A 15,415-nucleotide genomic window follows, 5' to 3' on the forward strand; every position below is an offset into this window, starting at 1 on the left:
GCCTTTAGCCCCGTTTTCCTTCCGCACAGTGTGCCACGCGTCCACGGCCTGAAGGCCAGCGTGTCCTCCCTGGTGGTCTAGTGGCTAGGATTCGGCGCTCTCACCGCCGCGGCCCGGGTTCGATTCCCGGTCAGGGAACGCTCTTTTGACGTGCGCTTGCCTTTTTCACCGGCCGGGTTATGCGCAATGCTGGCTTCGAAGGCAAGGATCGCAGCACCTCCAAGAGGCAAAGCTTCACTGCCTCCGGCCCATCGACCTAAGGTTGGACGGCTAAATTGCCTGCCTGCAGTCCTGCGCTCCGCAATCAGAGCCTGGTGTCCGTCCTCTGCTCTACTGAGGCATGTTGACGCAGGACAGCAGACACCCAACTTGTGGGAGGAAGGAGTAAAAACAGGATCGAGCCAGCCAGGAGTCGAACCTAGAATCTTCTGATCCGTAGTCAGACGCGTTATCCATTGCGCCACTGGCCCAACAACCTGGGAAGTCATGCTTGGAGAAGACAGCTGGATTCTGGAGGCCAGCTGCCAAACTTCATTATTAAATATTAATCCGGTTTTACTCTGCCATCATTAAATCCATTATTACACAATCAATAATTACATGGTTCCCTGCTGCAGCAGCCAAGGACAAGGCCAAGCTGCAGCGGGTGATCCGCTCGGCAGAGAGAGTGATCAACACCTCTCTACCTTCTCTGGAATCCCTTCACAACATCAGGGCTGTGAGAAGGGCAAGAAAAATTATGCCTGACCCATCTCATCCAGGCTGTACCATGTTTCAGCTGCTCCTTTCAGGTAGAAGGCTTCGGCTCCCGAGAACTGCAAAATCCCGGCATCGCCTGAGCTTCTTTCCCACGGCCGCCAGGCTGCTTAATGACAATCCAATTCCTTTTCAGGACTGAATGCACTGTTTGCACTTTATTGTTTCTATTACTCCTACTTTTATCATTCAGTATTAGTGTAAGTATCATTATTACTCTTAGCACCTTCCATTCACCTTCCATATGACTGTGTATTGTCATATCTTGTTCTGTCTTAATGTTTCGTTTGCCACATTACATCCATGCGTGACTGGATGTAAAGAATTCCAATTGTGTTTGACACTATATTGCAATAAATTGAACCTTGAACCTTCATCTCTACCAAAATGGGAAACCGGGTCATCCCCCGCGTGCCTGTCTCCTGGCGTCTTTGAAAAGGACGCTCCCTCGGAAGAAAGCGCGATACACAGCACGGGTGGCTACAACAAAGGTAAGAGAATGTCAGAAGTGGGATTCGAACCCACGCCTCCAGAGGAGACTGCGACCTGAACGCAGCGCCTTAGACCGCTCGGCCATCCTGACCAACCCAACTGGCCTGGGCGAGTCGATAGCGCTCCTCAGCGAATGTGCCGGTGTAGCTTTTGGAATGACTCACGATTTTATTGCCTTCATGCAGCTTATCTTTAATTCTTATTTATTTCTTTACAAACGCCTTGAAATAGTGACGAATGTGGATTTTTCTAAATGAGGAACAATGTGCCCGAAGCCTTTCATTTGCCAAAAGCACACCCAGCCCGTCTCCATATGCCCTGTAACAGATGCTGTCAAAGTGGTTTTGCATTCAATGATCCTTTCCCCCTTGATCATACTGTTTTAGAACAGGGTCACAAAAAGGAATCGCCATTCTCAGACCCTGCTCGTTCTACTTGAACGCGCAATGAAAATACTTGATCAAATGCGGATGGACGCCGGCATTGCAATTTAGCGAAAAAGCGCCATCTCTGTACGTCTCAGGGCCTTTTTATGGTTCGCAGTTGCCTTCTAATGTAGACAACAGTTAACCATACGGCGGCGACATCCTTAAAAGAACCGGTGGCATTGTGTCTCGAGCACACAAGGCAAACAAGAGATTCTTCAAGAGGTGAGTGCGAAGTACAGTTTACTGCCACAGGCAATGGCCGCAGAGCTTTTTCTTTAACAGACTCTAATACGTGGAACACGTCACCAACTTACATAGGACAGTCTTTCAACTTTAGCACAATTTAAGTTTTTCTACTAGATAATGAGGCTAAAGACGAGCCAAACACGTGATCACTGAACAACTGGGACTTTGCATTGTGGATATGTAACGTTATTCCATTAATCTGTCAGCTGTGTCAAATGTGTCAAATGTAAGTGTTTATTTATAATGGGTTTTATCTAGCCTGAGAGCATGTGCGCCAAGATCGTCCAGCAACGGCAGGCGTGCCATTCTCGACACCATTTAAAAGACGATAGGAATCCTGGGCATGACATAGCCCCTCTGTGTCTCCTTGAAGTTGTTTCTGTACGTGTAACAAATTAAGAACGAGAAGGTCCTCAGTGTGGGTAGCCAGAGTGCAAGAAGCCCAGTCGTGCTCTCCTCGCAGGAGTTTCCTCGCTGGTGGCGCACAAAATGCCACGCAACCAGACACAAGGGGCCACCCAGGAGCCGTCGGTCTGGGCGTGCCTCGTTGGCGCAGTTAGGCAGCGCGTCAGTCTCATAATCTGAAGGTCGTGAGTTCGAGCCTCACACGGGGCAGGGTGCCCTTTTGTCGACTAGTTTGAGCCTTTAGCCCCGTTTTCCTTCCGCACAGTGTGCCACGCGTCCAAGGCCTGAAGGCCAGCGTGTCCTCCCTGGTGGTCTAGTGGCTAGGATTCGGCGCTCTCACCGCCGCGGCCCGGGTTCGATTCCCGGTCAGGGAACGCTCTTTTGACGTGCGCTTGCCTTTTTCACCGGCCGGGTTATGCGCAATGCTGGCTTCGAAGGCAAGGATCGCAGCACCTCCAAGAGGCAAAGCTTCACTGCCTCCGGCCCATCTACCTAAGGTTGGACGGCTAAATTGCCTGCCTGCAGTCCTGCGCTCCGCCATCTGAGCAATCAGAGCCTGGTGTGCGTCCTCTGCTCTACTGAGGCATGTTGACGCAGGACAGCAGACACCCAACTTGTGGGAGGAAGGAGTAAAAACAGGATCGAGCCAGCCAGGAGTCGAACCTAGAATCTTCTGATCCGTAGTCAGACGCGTTATCCATTGCGCCACTGGCCCAACACTCTGGGAAGTCATGCTTGGAGAAGACAGCTGGATTCTGGAGGCCAGCTGCCAAACTTCATTATTAAATATTAATCCGGTTTTACTCTGCCATCATTAAATCCATTATTACACAATCAATAATTACATGGTTCCCTGCTGCAGCAGCCAAGGACAAGGCCAAGCTGCAGCGGGTGATCCGCTCGGCAGAGAGAGTGATCAACACCTCTCTACCTTCTCTGGAATCCCTTCACAACATCAGGGCTGTGAGAAGGGCAAGAAAAATTATGTCTGACCCATCTCATCCAGGCTGTACCATGTTTCAGCTGCTCCTTTCAGGTAGAAGGCTTCGGCTCCCGAGAACTGCAAAATCCCGGCATCGCCTGAGCTTCTTTCCCACGGCCGCCAGGCTGCTTAATGACAATTCAATTCCTTTTCAGGACTGAATGCACTGTTTGCACTTTATTGTTTCTATTACTCCTACTTTTATCATTCAGTATTAGTGTAAGTATCATTATTACTCTTAGCACCTTCCATTCACCTTTCATATGACTGTGTATTGTCATATCTTGTTCTGTCTTAATGTTTCGTTTGCCACATTACATCCATGCGTGACTGGATGTAAAGAATTCCAATTGTGTTTGACACTATATTGCAATAAATTGAACCTTGAACCTTCATCTCTACCAGAATGGGAAACCGGGTCATCCCCCGCGTGCCTGTCTCCTGGCGTCTTTGAAAAGGACGCTCCCTCGGAAGAAAGCGCGATACACAGCACGGGTGGCTACAACAAAGGCAAGAGAATGTCAGAAGTGGGATTCGAACACACGCCTCCAGAGGAGACTGCGACCTAAACGCAGCGCCTTAGACCGCTCGGCCATCCTGACCAACCCATGGTCCGGGCGAGTCGATTGCGCTCCTCAGCGAATGTGCCGGTGTAGCTTTTGGAATGACTCACGATTTTATTGCCTTCATGCAGCTCATCTTTAATTCTTATTTATTTCTTTACAAACGCCTTGAAATAGTGACGAATGTGGATTTTTCGAAATGAGGAACAATGTGCCCGAAGCCTTTCATTTGCCAAAAGCACACCCAGCCCGTCTCCATATGCCCTGTAACGGATGCTGTCAAAGTGGTTTTGCATTCAATGATCCTTTCCCCCTTGATCATACTGTTTTAGAACAGGGTCACAAAAAGGAATCGCCATTCTCAGACCCTGCTCGTTCTACTTGAACGCGCAATGAAAATACTTGATCAAATGCGGATGGACGCCGGCATTGCAATTTAGCGAAAAAGCGCCATCTCTGTACGTCTCAGGGCCTTTTTATGGTTCGCAGTTGCCTTCTAATGTAGACAACAGTTAACCATACGGCGGCGACATCCTTAAAAGAACCGGTAGCATTGTGTCTCGAGCACACAAGGCAAACAAGAGATTCTTCAAGAGGTGAGTGCGAAGTACAGTTTACTGCCACAGGCAATGGCCGCAAAGCTTTTTCTTTATCAGACTCTAATACGTGGAACACGTCACCAACTTACATAGGACAGTCTTTCAACTTTAGCACAATTTAAGTTTTTCTACTAGATAATGAGGCTAAAGACGAGCCAAACACGTGATCACTGAACAACTGGGACTTTGCATTGTGGATATGTAACGTTATTCCATTAATATGTCAGCTGTGTCAAATGTGTCAAATGTAAGTGTTTATTTATAATGGGTTTTATCTAGCCTGAGAGCATGTGCGCCAAGATCGTCCAGCAACGGCAGGCGTGCCATTCTCGACACCATTTAAAAGACGATAGGAATCCTGGGCATGACATAGCCCCTCTGTGTCTCCTTAAAGTTGTTTCTGTACGTGTAACAAATTAAGAACGAGAAGGTCCTCAGTGTGGGTAGCCAGAGTGCAAGAAGCCCAGTCGTGCTCTCCTCGCAGGAGTTTCCTCGCTGGTGGCGCACAAAATGCCACGCAACCAGACACAAGGGGCCACCCAGGAGCCGTCGGTCTGGGCGTGCCTCGTTGGCGCAGTTAGGCAGCGTGTCAGTCTCATAATCTGAAGGTCGTGAGTTCGAGCCTCACACGGGGCAGGGTGCCCGTTTGTCGACTAGTTTGAGCCTTTAGCCCCGTTTTCCTTCCGCACAGTGTGCCACGCGTCCACGGCCTGAAGGCCAGCGTGTCCTCCCTGGTGGTCTAGTGGCTAGGATTCGGCGCTCTCACCGCCGCGGCCCGGGTTCGATTCCCGGTCAGGGAACGCTCTTTTGACGTGCGCTTGCCTTTTTCACCGGCCGGGTTATGCGCAATGCTGGCTTCGAAGGCAAGGATCGCAGCACCTCCAAGAGGCAAAGCTTCACTGCCTCCGGCCCATCGACCTAAGATTGGACGGCTAAATTGCCTGCCTGCAGTCCTGCGCTCCGCCATCTGAGCAATCAGAGCCTGGTGTGCGTCCTCTGCTCTACTGAGGCATGTTGACGCAGGACAGCAGACACCCAACTTGTGGGAGGAAGGAGTAAAAACAGGATCGAGCCAGCCAGGAGTCGAACCTAGAATCTTCTGATCCGTAGTCAGACGCGTTATCCATTGCGCCACTGGCCCAACAACCTGGGAAGTCATGCTTGGAGAAGACAGCTGGATTCTGGAGGCCAGCTGCCAAACTTCATTATTAAATATTAATCCGGTTTTACTCTGCCATCATTAAATCCATTATTACACAATCAATAATTACATGGTTCCCTGCTGCAGCAGCCAAGGACAAGGCCAAGCTGCAGCGGGTGATCCGCTCGGCAGAGAGAGTGATCAACACCTCTCTACCTTCTCTGGAATCCCTTCACAACATCAGGGCTGTGAGAAGGGCAAGAAAAATTATGTCTGACCCATCTCATCCAGGCTGTACCATGTTTCAGCTGCTCCTTTCAGGTAGAAGGCTTCGGCTCCCGAGAACTGCAAAATCCCGGCATCGCCTGAGCTTCTTTCCCACGGCCGCCAGGCTGCTTAATGACAATCCAATTCCTTTTCAGGACTGAATGCACTGTTTGCACTTTATTGTTTCTATTACTCCTACTTTTATCATTCAGTATTAGTGTAAGTATCATTATTACTCTTAGCACCTTCCATTCACCTTCCATATGACTGTGTATTGTCATATCTTGTTCTGTCTTAATGTTTCGTTTGCCACATTACATCCATGCGTGACTGGATGTAAAGAATTCCAATTGTGTTTGACACTATATTGCAATAAATTGAACCTTGAACCTTCATCTCTACCAAAATGGGAAACCGGGTCATCCCCCGCGTGCCTGTCTCCTGGCGTCTTTGAAAAGGACGCTCCCTCGGAAGAAAGCGCGATACACAGCACGGGTGGCTACAACAAAGGTAAGAGAATGTCAGAAGTGGGATTCGAACCCACGCCTCCAGAGGAGACTGCGACCTGAACGCAGCGCCTTAGACCGCTCGGCCATCCTGACCAACCCAACTGGCCTGGGCGAGTCGATAGCGCTCCTCAGCGAATGTGCCGGTGTAGCTTTTGGAATGACTCACGATTTTATTGCCTTCATGCAGCTTATCTTTAATTCTTATTTATTTCTTTACAAACGCCTTGAAATAGTGACGAATGTGGATTTTTCTAAATGAGGAACAATGTGCCCGAAGCCTTTCATTTGCCAAAAGCACACCCAGCCCGTCTCCATATGCCCTGTAACGGATGCTGTCAAAGTGGTTTTGCATTCAATGATCCTTTCCCCCTTGATCATACTGTTTTAGAACAGGGTCACAAAAAGGAATCGCCATTCTCAGACCCTGCTCGTTCTACTTGAACGCGCAATGAAAATACTTGATCAAATGCGGATGGACGCCGGCATTGCAATTTAGGGAAAAAGCGCCATCTCTGTACGTCTCAGGGCCTTTTTATGGTTCGCAGTTGCCTTCTAATGTAGACAACAGTTAACCATACGGCGGCGACATCCTTAAAAGAACCGGTGGCATTGTGTCTCGAGCACACAAGGCAAACAAGAGATTCTTCAAGAGGTGAGTGCGAAGTACAGTTTACTGCCACAGGCAATGGCCGCAGAGCTTTTTCTTTAACAGACTCTAATACGTGGAACACGTCACCAACTTACATAGGACAGTCTTTCAACTTTAGCACAATTTAAGTTTTTCTACTAGATAATGAGGCTAAAGACGAGCCAAACACGTGATCACTGAACAACTGGGACTTTGCATTGTGGATATGTAACGTTATTCCATTAATCTGTCAGCTGTGTCAAATGTGTCAAATGTAAGTGTTTATTTATAATGGGTTTTATCTAGCCTGAGAGCATGTGCGCCAAGATCGTCCAGCAACGGCAGGCGTGCCATTCTCGACACCATTTAAAAGACGATAGGAATCCTGGGCATGACATAGCCCCTCTGTGTCTCCTTGAAGTTGTTTCTGTACGTGTAACAAATTAAGAACGAGAAGGTCCTCAGTGTGGGTAGCCAGAGTGCAAGAAGCCCAGTCGTGCTCTCCTCGCAGGAGTTTCCTCGCTGGTGGCGCACAAAATGCCACGCAACCAGACACAAGGGGCCACCCAGGAGCCGTCGGTCTGGGCGTGCCTCGTTGGCGCAGTTAGGCAGCGCGTCAGTCTCATAATCTGAAGGTCGTGAGTTCGAGCCTCACACGGGGCAGGGTGCCCTTTTGTCGACTAGTTTGAGCCTTTAGCCCCGTTTTCCTTCCGCACAGTGTGCCACGCGTCCACGGCCTGAAGGCCAGCGTGTCCTCCCTGGTGGTCTAGTGGCTAGGATTCGGCGCTCTCACCGCCGCGGCCCGGGTTCGATTCCCGGTCAGGGAACGCTCTTTTGACGTGCGCTTGCCTTTTTCACCGGCCGGGTTATGCGCAATGCTGGCTTCGAAGGCAAGGATCGCAGCACCTCCAAGAGGCAAAGCTTCACTGCCTCCGGCCCATCGACCTAAGGTTGGACGGCTAAATTGCCTGCCTGCAGTCCTGCGCTCCGCAATCAGAGCCTGGTGTGCGTCCTCTGCTCTACTGAGGCATGTTGACGCAGGACAGCAGACACCCAACTTGTGGGAGGAAGGAGTAAAAACAGGATCGAGCCAGCCAGGAGTCGAACCTAGAATCTTCTGATCCGTAGTCAGACGCGTTATCCATTGCGCCACTGGCCCAACAACCTGGGAAGTCATGCTTGGAGAAGACAGCTGGATTCTGGAGGCCAGCTGCCAAACTTCATTATTAAATATTAATCCGGTTTTACTCTGCCATCATTAAATCCATTATTACACAATCAATAATTACATGGTTCCCTGCTGCAGCAGCCAAGGACAAGGCCAAGCTGCAGCGGGTGATCCGCTCGGCAGAGAGAGTGATCAACACCTCTCTACCTTCTCTGGAATCCCTTCACAACATCAGGGCTGTGAGAAGGGCAAGAAAAATTATGTCTGACCCATCTCATCCAGGCTGTACCATGTTTCAGCTGCTCCTTTCAGGTAGAAGGCTTCGGCTCCCGAGAACTGCAAAATCCCGGCATCGCCTGAGCTTCTTTCCCACGGCCGCCAGGCTGCTTAATGACAATTCAATTCCTTTTCAGGACTGAATGCACTGTTTGCACTTTATTGTTTCTATTACTCCTACTTTTATCATTCAGTATTAGTGTAAGTATCATTATTACTCTTAGCACCTTCCATTCACCTTCCATATGACTGTGTATTGTCATATCTTGTTCTGTCTTAATGTTTCGTTTGACACATTACATCCATGCGTGACTGGATGTAAAGAATTCCAATTGTGTTTGACACTATATTGCAATAAATTGAACCTTGAACCTTCATCTCTACCAGAATGGGAAACCGGGTCATCCCCCGCGTGCCTCTCTCCTGGCGTCTTTGAAAAGGACGCTCCCTCGGAAGAAAGCGCGATACACAGCACGGGTGGCTACAACAAAGGCAAGAGAATGTCAGAAGTGGGATTCGAACCCACGCCTCCAGAGGAGACTGCGACCTGAACGCAGCGCCTTAGACCGCTCGGCCATCCTGACCAACCCAACTGGCCCGGGCGAGTCGATTGCGCTCCTCAGCGAATGTGCCGGTGTAGCTTTTGGAATGACTCACGATTTTATTGCCTTCATGCAGCTCATCTTTAATTCTTATTTATTTCTTTACAAACGCCTTGAAATAGTGACGAATGTGGATTTTTCGAAATGAGGAACAATGTGCCCGAAGCCTTTCATTTGCCAAAAGCACACCCAGCCCGTCTCCATATGCCCTGTAACGGATGCTGTCAAAGTGGTTTTGCATTCAATGATCCTTTCCCCCTTGATCATACTGTTTTAGAACAGGGTCACAAAAAGGAATCGCCATTCTCAGACCCTGCTCGTTCTACTTGAACGCGCAATGAAAATACTTGATCAAATGCGGATGGACGCCGGCATTGCAATTTAGCGAAAAAGCGCCATCTCTGTACGTCTCAGGGCCTTTTTATGGTTCGCAGTTGCCTTCTAATGTAGACAACAGTTAACCATACGGCGGCGACATCCTTAAAAGAACCGGTGGCATTGTGTCTCGAGCACACAAGGCAAACAAGAGATTCTTCAAGAGGTGAGTGCGAAGTACAGTTTACTGCCACAGGCAATGGCCGCAGAGCTTTTTCTTTAACAGACTCTAATACGTGGAACACGTCACCAACTTACATAGGACAGTCTTTCAACTTTAGCACAATTTAAGTTTTTCTACTAGATAATGAGGCTAAAGACGAGCCAAATACGTGATCACTGAACAACTGGGACTTTCCATTGTGGATATGTAACGTTATTCCATTAATCTGTCAGCTGTGTCAAATGTGTCAAATGTAAGTGTTTATTTATAATGGGTTTTATCTAGCCTGAGAGCATGTGCGCCAAGATCGTCCAGCAACGGCAGGCGTGCCATTCTCGACACCATTTAAAAGACGATAGGAATCCTGGGCATGACATAGCCCCTCTGTGTCTCCTTGAAGTTGTTTCTGTACGTGTAACAAATTAAGAACGAGAAGGTCCTCAGTGTGGGTAGCCATAGTGCAAGAAGCCCAGTCGTGCTCTCCTCGTAGGAGTTTCCTCGCTGGTGGCGCACAAAATGCCACGCAACCAGACAAAAGGGGCCACCCAGGAGCCGTCGGTCTGGGCGTGCCTCGTTGGCGCAGTTAGGCAGCGCGTCAGTCTCATAATCTGAAAGTCGTGAGTTCGAGCCTCACACGGGGCAGGGTGCCATTTTGTCGACTAGTTTGAGCCTTTAGCCCCGTTTTCCTTCCGCACAGTGTGCCACGCGTCCACGGCCTGAAGGCCAGCGTGTCCTCCCTGGTGGTCTAGTGGCTAGGATTCGGCGCTCTCACCGCCGCGGCCCGGGTTCGATTCCCGGTCAGGGAACGCTCTTTTGACGTGCGCTTGCCTTTTTCACCGGCCGGGTTATGCGCAATGCTGGCTTCGAAGGCAAGGATCGCAGCACCTCCAAGAGGCAAAGCTTCACTGCCTCCGGCCCATCGACCTAAGGTTGGACGGCTAAATTGCCTGCCTGCAGTCCTGCGCTCCGCAATCAGAGCCTGGTGTGCGTCCTCTGCTCTACTGAGGCATGTTGACGCAGGACAGCAGACACCCAACTTGTGGGAGGAAGGAGTAAAAACAGGATCGAGCCAGCCAGGAGTCGAACCTAGAATCTTCTGATCCGTAGTCAGACGCGTTATCCATTGCGCCACTGGCCCAACAACCTGGGAAGTCATCCTTGGAGAAGACAGCTGGATTCTGGAGGCCAGCTGCCAAACTTCATTATTAAATATTAATCCGGTTTTACTCTGCCATCATTAAATCCATTATTACACAATCAATAATTACATGGTTCCCTGCTGCAGCAGCCAAGGACAAGGCCAAGCTGCAGCGGGTGATCCGCTCGGCAGAGAGAGTGATCAACACCTCTCTACCTTCTCTGGAATCCCTTCACAACATCAGGGCTGTGAGAAGGGCAAGAAAAATTATGTCTGACCCATCTCATCCAGGCTGTACCATGTTTCAGCTGCTCCTTTCAGGTAGAAGGCTTCGGCTCCCGAGAACTGCAAAATCCCGGCATCGCCTGAGCTTCTTTCCCACGGCCGCCAGGCTGCTTAATGACAATTCAATTCCTTTTCAGGACTGAATGCACTGTTTGCACTTTATTGTTTCTATTACTCCTACTTTTATCATTCAGTATTAGTGTAAGTATCATTATTACTCTTAGCACCTTCCATTCACCTTCCATATGACTGTGTATTGTCATATCTTGTTCTGTCTTAATGTTTCGTTTGCCACATTACATCCATGCGTGACTGGATGTAAAGAATTCCAATTGTGTTTGACACTATATTGCAATAAATTGAACCTTGAACCTTCATCTCTACCAGAATGGGAAACCGGGTCATCCCCCGCGTGCCTGTCTCCTGGCGTCTTTGAAAAGGACGCTCCCTCGGAAGAAAGCGCGATACACAGCACGGGTGGCTACAACAAAGGCAAGAGAATGTCAGAAGTGGGATTCGAACCCACGCCTCCAGAGGAGACTGTGACCTGAACGCAGCGCCTTAGACCGCTCGGCCATCCTGACCAACCCAACTGGCCTGGGCGAGTCGATTGCGCTCCTCAGCGAATGTGCCGGTGTAGCTTTTGGAATGACTCACGATTTTATTGCCTTCATGCAGCTCATCTTTAATTCTTATTTATTTCTTTACAAACGCCTTGAAATAGTGACGAATGTGGATTTTTCGAAATGAGGAACAATGTGCCCAAAGCCTTTCATTTGCCAAAAGCACACCCAGCCCGTCTCCATATGCCCTGTAACGGATGCTGTCAAAGTGGTTTTGCATTCAATGATCCTTTCCCCCTTGATCATACTGTTTTAGAACAGGGTCACAAAAAGGAATCGCCATTCTCAGACCCTGCTCGTTCTACTTGAACGCGCAATGAAAATACTTGATCAAATGCGGATGGACGCCGGCATTGCAATTTAGCGAAAAAGCGCCATCTCTGTACGTCTCAGGGCCTTTTTATGGTTCGCAGTTGCCTTCTAATGTAGACAACAGTTAACCATACGGCGGCGACATCCTTAAAAGAACCGGTGGCATTGTGTCTCGAGCACACAAGGCAAACAAGAGATTCTTCAAGAGGTGAGTGCGAAGTACAGTTTACTGCCACAGGCAATGGCCGCAGAGCTTTTTCTTTAACAGACTCTAATACGTGGAACACGTCACCAACTTACATAGGACAGTCTTTCAACTTTAGCACAATTTAAGTTTTTCTACTAGATAATGAGGCTAAAGACGAGCCAAATACGTGATCACTGAACAACTGGGACTTTCCATTGTGGATATGTAACGTTATTCCATTAATCTGTCAGCTGTGTCAAATGTGTCAAATGTAAGTGTTTATTTATAATGGGTTTTATCTAGCCTGAGAGCATGTGCGCCAAGATCGTCCAGCAACGGCAGGCGTGCCATTCTCGACACCATTTAAAAGACGATAGGAATCCTGGGCATGACATAGCCCCTCTGTGTCTCCTTGAAGTTGTTTCTGTACGTGTAACAAATTAAGAACGAGAAGGTCCTCAGTGTGGGTAGCCAGAGTGCAAGAAGCCCAGTCGTGCTCTCCTCGTAGGAGTTTCCTCGCTGGTGGCGCACAAAATGCCACGCAACCAGACAAAAGGGGCCACCCAGGAGCCGTCGGTCTGGGCGTGCCTCGTTGGCGCAGTTAGGCAGCGCGTCAGTCTCATAATCTGAAGGTCGTGAGTTCGAGCCTCACACGGGGCAGGGTGCCCTTTTGTCGACTAGTTTGAGCCTTTAGCCCCGTTTTCCTTCCGCACAGTGTGCCACGCGTCCACGGCCTGAAGGCCAGCGTGTCCTCCCTGGTGGTCTAGTGGCTAGGATTCGGCGCTCTCACCGCCGCGGCCCGGGTTCGATTCCCGGTCAGGGAACGCTCTTTTGACGTGCGCTTGCCTTTTTCACCGGCCGGGTTATGCGCAATGCTGGCTTCGAAGGCAAGGATCGCAGCACCTCCAAGAGGCAAAGCTTCACTGCCTCCGGCCCATCGACCTAAGGTTGGACGGCTAAATTGCCTGCCTGCAGTCCTGCGCTCCGCCATCTGAGCAATCAGAGCCTGGTGTGCGTCCTCTGCTCTACTGAGGCATGTTGACGCAGGACAGCAGACACCCAACTTGTGGGAGGAAGGAGTAAAAACAGGATCGAGCCAGCCAGGAGTCGAACCTAGAATCTTCTGATCCGTAGTCAGACGCGTTATCCATTGCGCCACTGGCCCAACAACCTGGGAAGTCATGCTTGGAGAAGACAGCTGGATTCTGGAGGCCAGCTGCCAAACTTCATTATTAAATATTAATCCGGTTTTACTCTGCCATCATTAAATCCATTATTACACAATCAATAATTACATGGTTCCCTGCTGCAGCAGCCAAGGACAAGGCCAAGCTGCAGTGGGTGATCCGCTCGGCAGAGAGAGTGATCAACACCTCTCTACCTTCTCTGGAATCCCTTCACAACATCAGGGCTGTGAGAAGGGCAAGAAAAATTATGTCTGACCCATCTCATCCAGGCTGTACCATGTTTCAGCTGCTCCTTTCAGGTAGAAGGCTTCGGCTCCCGAGAACTGCAAAATCCCGGCATCGCCTGAGCTTCTTTCCCACGGCCGCCAGGCTGCTTAATGACAATTCAATTCCTTTTCAGGACTGAATGCACTGTTTGCACTTTATTGTTTCTATTACTCCTACTTTTATCATTCAGTATTAGTGTAAGTATCATTATTACTCTTAGCACCTTCCATTCACCTTCCATATGACTGTGTATTGTCATATCTTGTTCTGTCTTAATGTTTCGTTTGCCACATTACATCCATGCGTGACTGGATGTAAAGAATTCCAATTGTGTTTGACACTATATTGCAATAAATTGAACCTTGAACCTTCATCTCTACCAGAATGGGAAACCGGGTCATCCCCCGCGTGCCTGTCTCCTGGCGTCTTTGAAAAGGACGCTCCCTCGGAAGAAAGCGCGATGCACAGCACGGGTGGCTACAACAAAGGCAAGAGAATGTCAGAAGTGGGATTCGAACCCACGCCTCCAGAGGAGACTGCGACCTGAACGCAGCGCCTTAGACCGCTCGGCCATCCTGACCAACCCAATTGGCCCGGGCGAGTCGATTGCGCTCCTCAGCGAATGTGCCGGTGTAGCTTTTGGAATGACTCACGATTTTATTGCCTTCATGCAGCTCATCTTTAATTCTTATTTATTTCTTTACAAACGCCTTGAAATAGTGACGAATGTGGATTTTTCGAAATGAGGAACAATGTGCCCGAAGCCTTTCATTTGCCAAAAGCACACCCAGCCCGTCTCCATATGCCCTGTAACGGATGCTGTCAAAGTGGTTTTGCATTCAATGATCCTTTCCCCCTTGATCATACTGTTTTAGAACAGGGTCACAAAAAGGAATCGCCATTCTCAGACCCTGCTCGTTCTACTTGAACGCGCAACGAAAATACTTAATCAAATGCGGATGGACGCCGGCATTGCAATTTAGCGAAAAAGCGCCATCTCTGTACGTCTCAGGGCCTTTTTATGGTTCGCAGTTGCCTTATAATGTAGACAACAGTTAACCATACGGCGGCGACATCCTTAAAAGAACCGGTGGCATTGTGTCTCGAGCACACAAGGCAAACAAGAGATTCTTCAAGAGGTGAGTGCGAAGTACAGTTTACTGCCACAGGCAATGGCCGCAGAGCTTTTTCTTTAACAGACTCTAATACGTGGAACACGTCACCAACTTACATAGGACAGTCTTTCAACTTTAGCACAATTTAAGTTTTTCTACTAGATAATGAGGCTAAAGACGAGCCAAATACGTGATCACTGAACAACTGGGACTTTCCATTGTGGATATGTAACGTTATTCCATTAATCTGTCAGCTGTGTCAAATGTGTCAAATGTAAGTGTTTATTTATAATGGGTTTTATCTAGCCTGAGAGCATGTGCGCCAAGATCGTCCAGCAACGGCAGGCGTGCCATTCTCGACACCATTTAAAAGACGATAGGAATCCTGGGCATGACATAGCCCCTCTGTGTCTCCTTGAAGTTGTTTCTGTACGTGTAACAAATTAAGAATGAGAAGGTCCTCAGTGTGGGTAGCCAGAGTGCAAGAAGCCCAGTCGTGCTCTCCTCGTAGGAGTTTCCTCGCTGGTGGCGCACAAAATGCCACGCAACCAGACAAAAGGGGCCACCCAGGAGCCGTCGGTCTGGGCGTGCCTCGTTGGCGCAGTTAGGCAGCGCGTCAGTCTCATAATCTGAAGGTCGTGAGTTCGAGCCTCACACGGGGCAGGGTGCCATTTTGTCGACTAGTTTGAGCCTTTAGCCCC

General features: G+C 49.2%; 23 non-coding genes across 23 annotated transcripts; 11 read left to right on the forward strand and 12 right to left on the reverse strand.

Annotated features, from left to right (window-relative positions):
- The first annotated feature begins 66 nt into the window (after positions 1-66).
- trnae-cuc (transfer RNA glutamic acid (anticodon CUC)) lies at positions 67-138 on the forward strand. Its single transcript has one exon. It is a non-coding gene; the product is annotated as a tRNA-Glu (tRNA).
- A 259-nt stretch (positions 139-397) lies between these two features.
- trnar-acg (transfer RNA arginine (anticodon ACG)) lies at positions 398-470 on the reverse strand. Its single transcript has one exon. It is a non-coding gene; the product is annotated as a tRNA-Arg (tRNA).
- Positions 471-1,256: 786 nt separating this feature from the next.
- Positions 1,257-1,339, reverse strand: trnal-cag (transfer RNA leucine (anticodon CAG)). Its single transcript has one exon. It is a non-coding gene; the product is annotated as a tRNA-Leu (tRNA).
- A 1,124-nt stretch (positions 1,340-2,463) lies between these two features.
- trnam-cau (transfer RNA methionine (anticodon CAU)) lies at positions 2,464-2,537 on the forward strand. Its single transcript has one exon. It is a non-coding gene; the product is annotated as a tRNA-Met (tRNA).
- Positions 2,538-2,629: 92 nt separating this feature from the next.
- trnae-cuc (transfer RNA glutamic acid (anticodon CUC)) lies at positions 2,630-2,701 on the forward strand. Its single transcript has one exon. It is a non-coding gene; the product is annotated as a tRNA-Glu (tRNA).
- Positions 2,702-2,969: 268 nt separating this feature from the next.
- Positions 2,970-3,042, reverse strand: trnar-acg (transfer RNA arginine (anticodon ACG)). The gene has a single exon. It is a non-coding gene; the product is annotated as a tRNA-Arg (tRNA).
- A 786-nt stretch (positions 3,043-3,828) lies between these two features.
- Positions 3,829-3,911, reverse strand: trnal-uag (transfer RNA leucine (anticodon UAG)). Its single transcript has one exon. It is a non-coding gene; the product is annotated as a tRNA-Leu (tRNA).
- A 1,122-nt stretch (positions 3,912-5,033) lies between these two features.
- On the forward strand, positions 5,034-5,107 carry trnam-cau (transfer RNA methionine (anticodon CAU)). Its single transcript has one exon. It is a non-coding gene; the product is annotated as a tRNA-Met (tRNA).
- A 92-nt stretch (positions 5,108-5,199) lies between these two features.
- trnae-cuc (transfer RNA glutamic acid (anticodon CUC)) lies at positions 5,200-5,271 on the forward strand. The gene has a single exon. It is a non-coding gene; the product is annotated as a tRNA-Glu (tRNA).
- Positions 5,272-5,539: 268 nt separating this feature from the next.
- trnar-acg (transfer RNA arginine (anticodon ACG)) lies at positions 5,540-5,612 on the reverse strand. Its single transcript has one exon. It is a non-coding gene; the product is annotated as a tRNA-Arg (tRNA).
- A 786-nt stretch (positions 5,613-6,398) lies between these two features.
- Positions 6,399-6,481, reverse strand: trnal-cag (transfer RNA leucine (anticodon CAG)). The gene has a single exon. It is a non-coding gene; the product is annotated as a tRNA-Leu (tRNA).
- A 1,124-nt stretch (positions 6,482-7,605) lies between these two features.
- trnam-cau (transfer RNA methionine (anticodon CAU)) lies at positions 7,606-7,679 on the forward strand. Its single transcript has one exon. It is a non-coding gene; the product is annotated as a tRNA-Met (tRNA).
- A 92-nt stretch (positions 7,680-7,771) lies between these two features.
- trnae-cuc (transfer RNA glutamic acid (anticodon CUC)) lies at positions 7,772-7,843 on the forward strand. Its single transcript has one exon. It is a non-coding gene; the product is annotated as a tRNA-Glu (tRNA).
- A 259-nt stretch (positions 7,844-8,102) lies between these two features.
- Positions 8,103-8,175, reverse strand: trnar-acg (transfer RNA arginine (anticodon ACG)). Its single transcript has one exon. It is a non-coding gene; the product is annotated as a tRNA-Arg (tRNA).
- A 786-nt stretch (positions 8,176-8,961) lies between these two features.
- trnal-cag (transfer RNA leucine (anticodon CAG)) lies at positions 8,962-9,044 on the reverse strand. The gene has a single exon. It is a non-coding gene; the product is annotated as a tRNA-Leu (tRNA).
- Positions 9,045-10,334: 1,290 nt separating this feature from the next.
- On the forward strand, positions 10,335-10,406 carry trnae-cuc (transfer RNA glutamic acid (anticodon CUC)). The gene has a single exon. It is a non-coding gene; the product is annotated as a tRNA-Glu (tRNA).
- Positions 10,407-10,665: 259 nt separating this feature from the next.
- On the reverse strand, positions 10,666-10,738 carry trnar-acg (transfer RNA arginine (anticodon ACG)). The gene has a single exon. It is a non-coding gene; the product is annotated as a tRNA-Arg (tRNA).
- A 786-nt stretch (positions 10,739-11,524) lies between these two features.
- Positions 11,525-11,607, reverse strand: trnal-cag (transfer RNA leucine (anticodon CAG)). Its single transcript has one exon. It is a non-coding gene; the product is annotated as a tRNA-Leu (tRNA).
- Positions 11,608-12,731: 1,124 nt separating this feature from the next.
- Positions 12,732-12,805, forward strand: trnam-cau (transfer RNA methionine (anticodon CAU)). The gene has a single exon. It is a non-coding gene; the product is annotated as a tRNA-Met (tRNA).
- Positions 12,806-12,897: 92 nt separating this feature from the next.
- On the forward strand, positions 12,898-12,969 carry trnae-cuc (transfer RNA glutamic acid (anticodon CUC)). The gene has a single exon. It is a non-coding gene; the product is annotated as a tRNA-Glu (tRNA).
- Positions 12,970-13,237: 268 nt separating this feature from the next.
- trnar-acg (transfer RNA arginine (anticodon ACG)) lies at positions 13,238-13,310 on the reverse strand. The gene has a single exon. It is a non-coding gene; the product is annotated as a tRNA-Arg (tRNA).
- Positions 13,311-14,096: 786 nt separating this feature from the next.
- On the reverse strand, positions 14,097-14,179 carry trnal-cag (transfer RNA leucine (anticodon CAG)). Its single transcript has one exon. It is a non-coding gene; the product is annotated as a tRNA-Leu (tRNA).
- Positions 14,180-15,303: 1,124 nt separating this feature from the next.
- trnam-cau (transfer RNA methionine (anticodon CAU)) lies at positions 15,304-15,377 on the forward strand. The gene has a single exon. It is a non-coding gene; the product is annotated as a tRNA-Met (tRNA).
- Positions 15,378-15,415: the final 38 nt, after the last annotated feature.

Source organism: Misgurnus anguillicaudatus, chromosome 10, assembly GCF_027580225.2.
Source record: "Misgurnus anguillicaudatus chromosome 10, ASM2758022v2, whole genome shotgun sequence".
NCBI classification, from domain to species: Eukaryota; Metazoa; Chordata; class Actinopteri; order Cypriniformes; family Cobitidae; genus Misgurnus; species Misgurnus anguillicaudatus.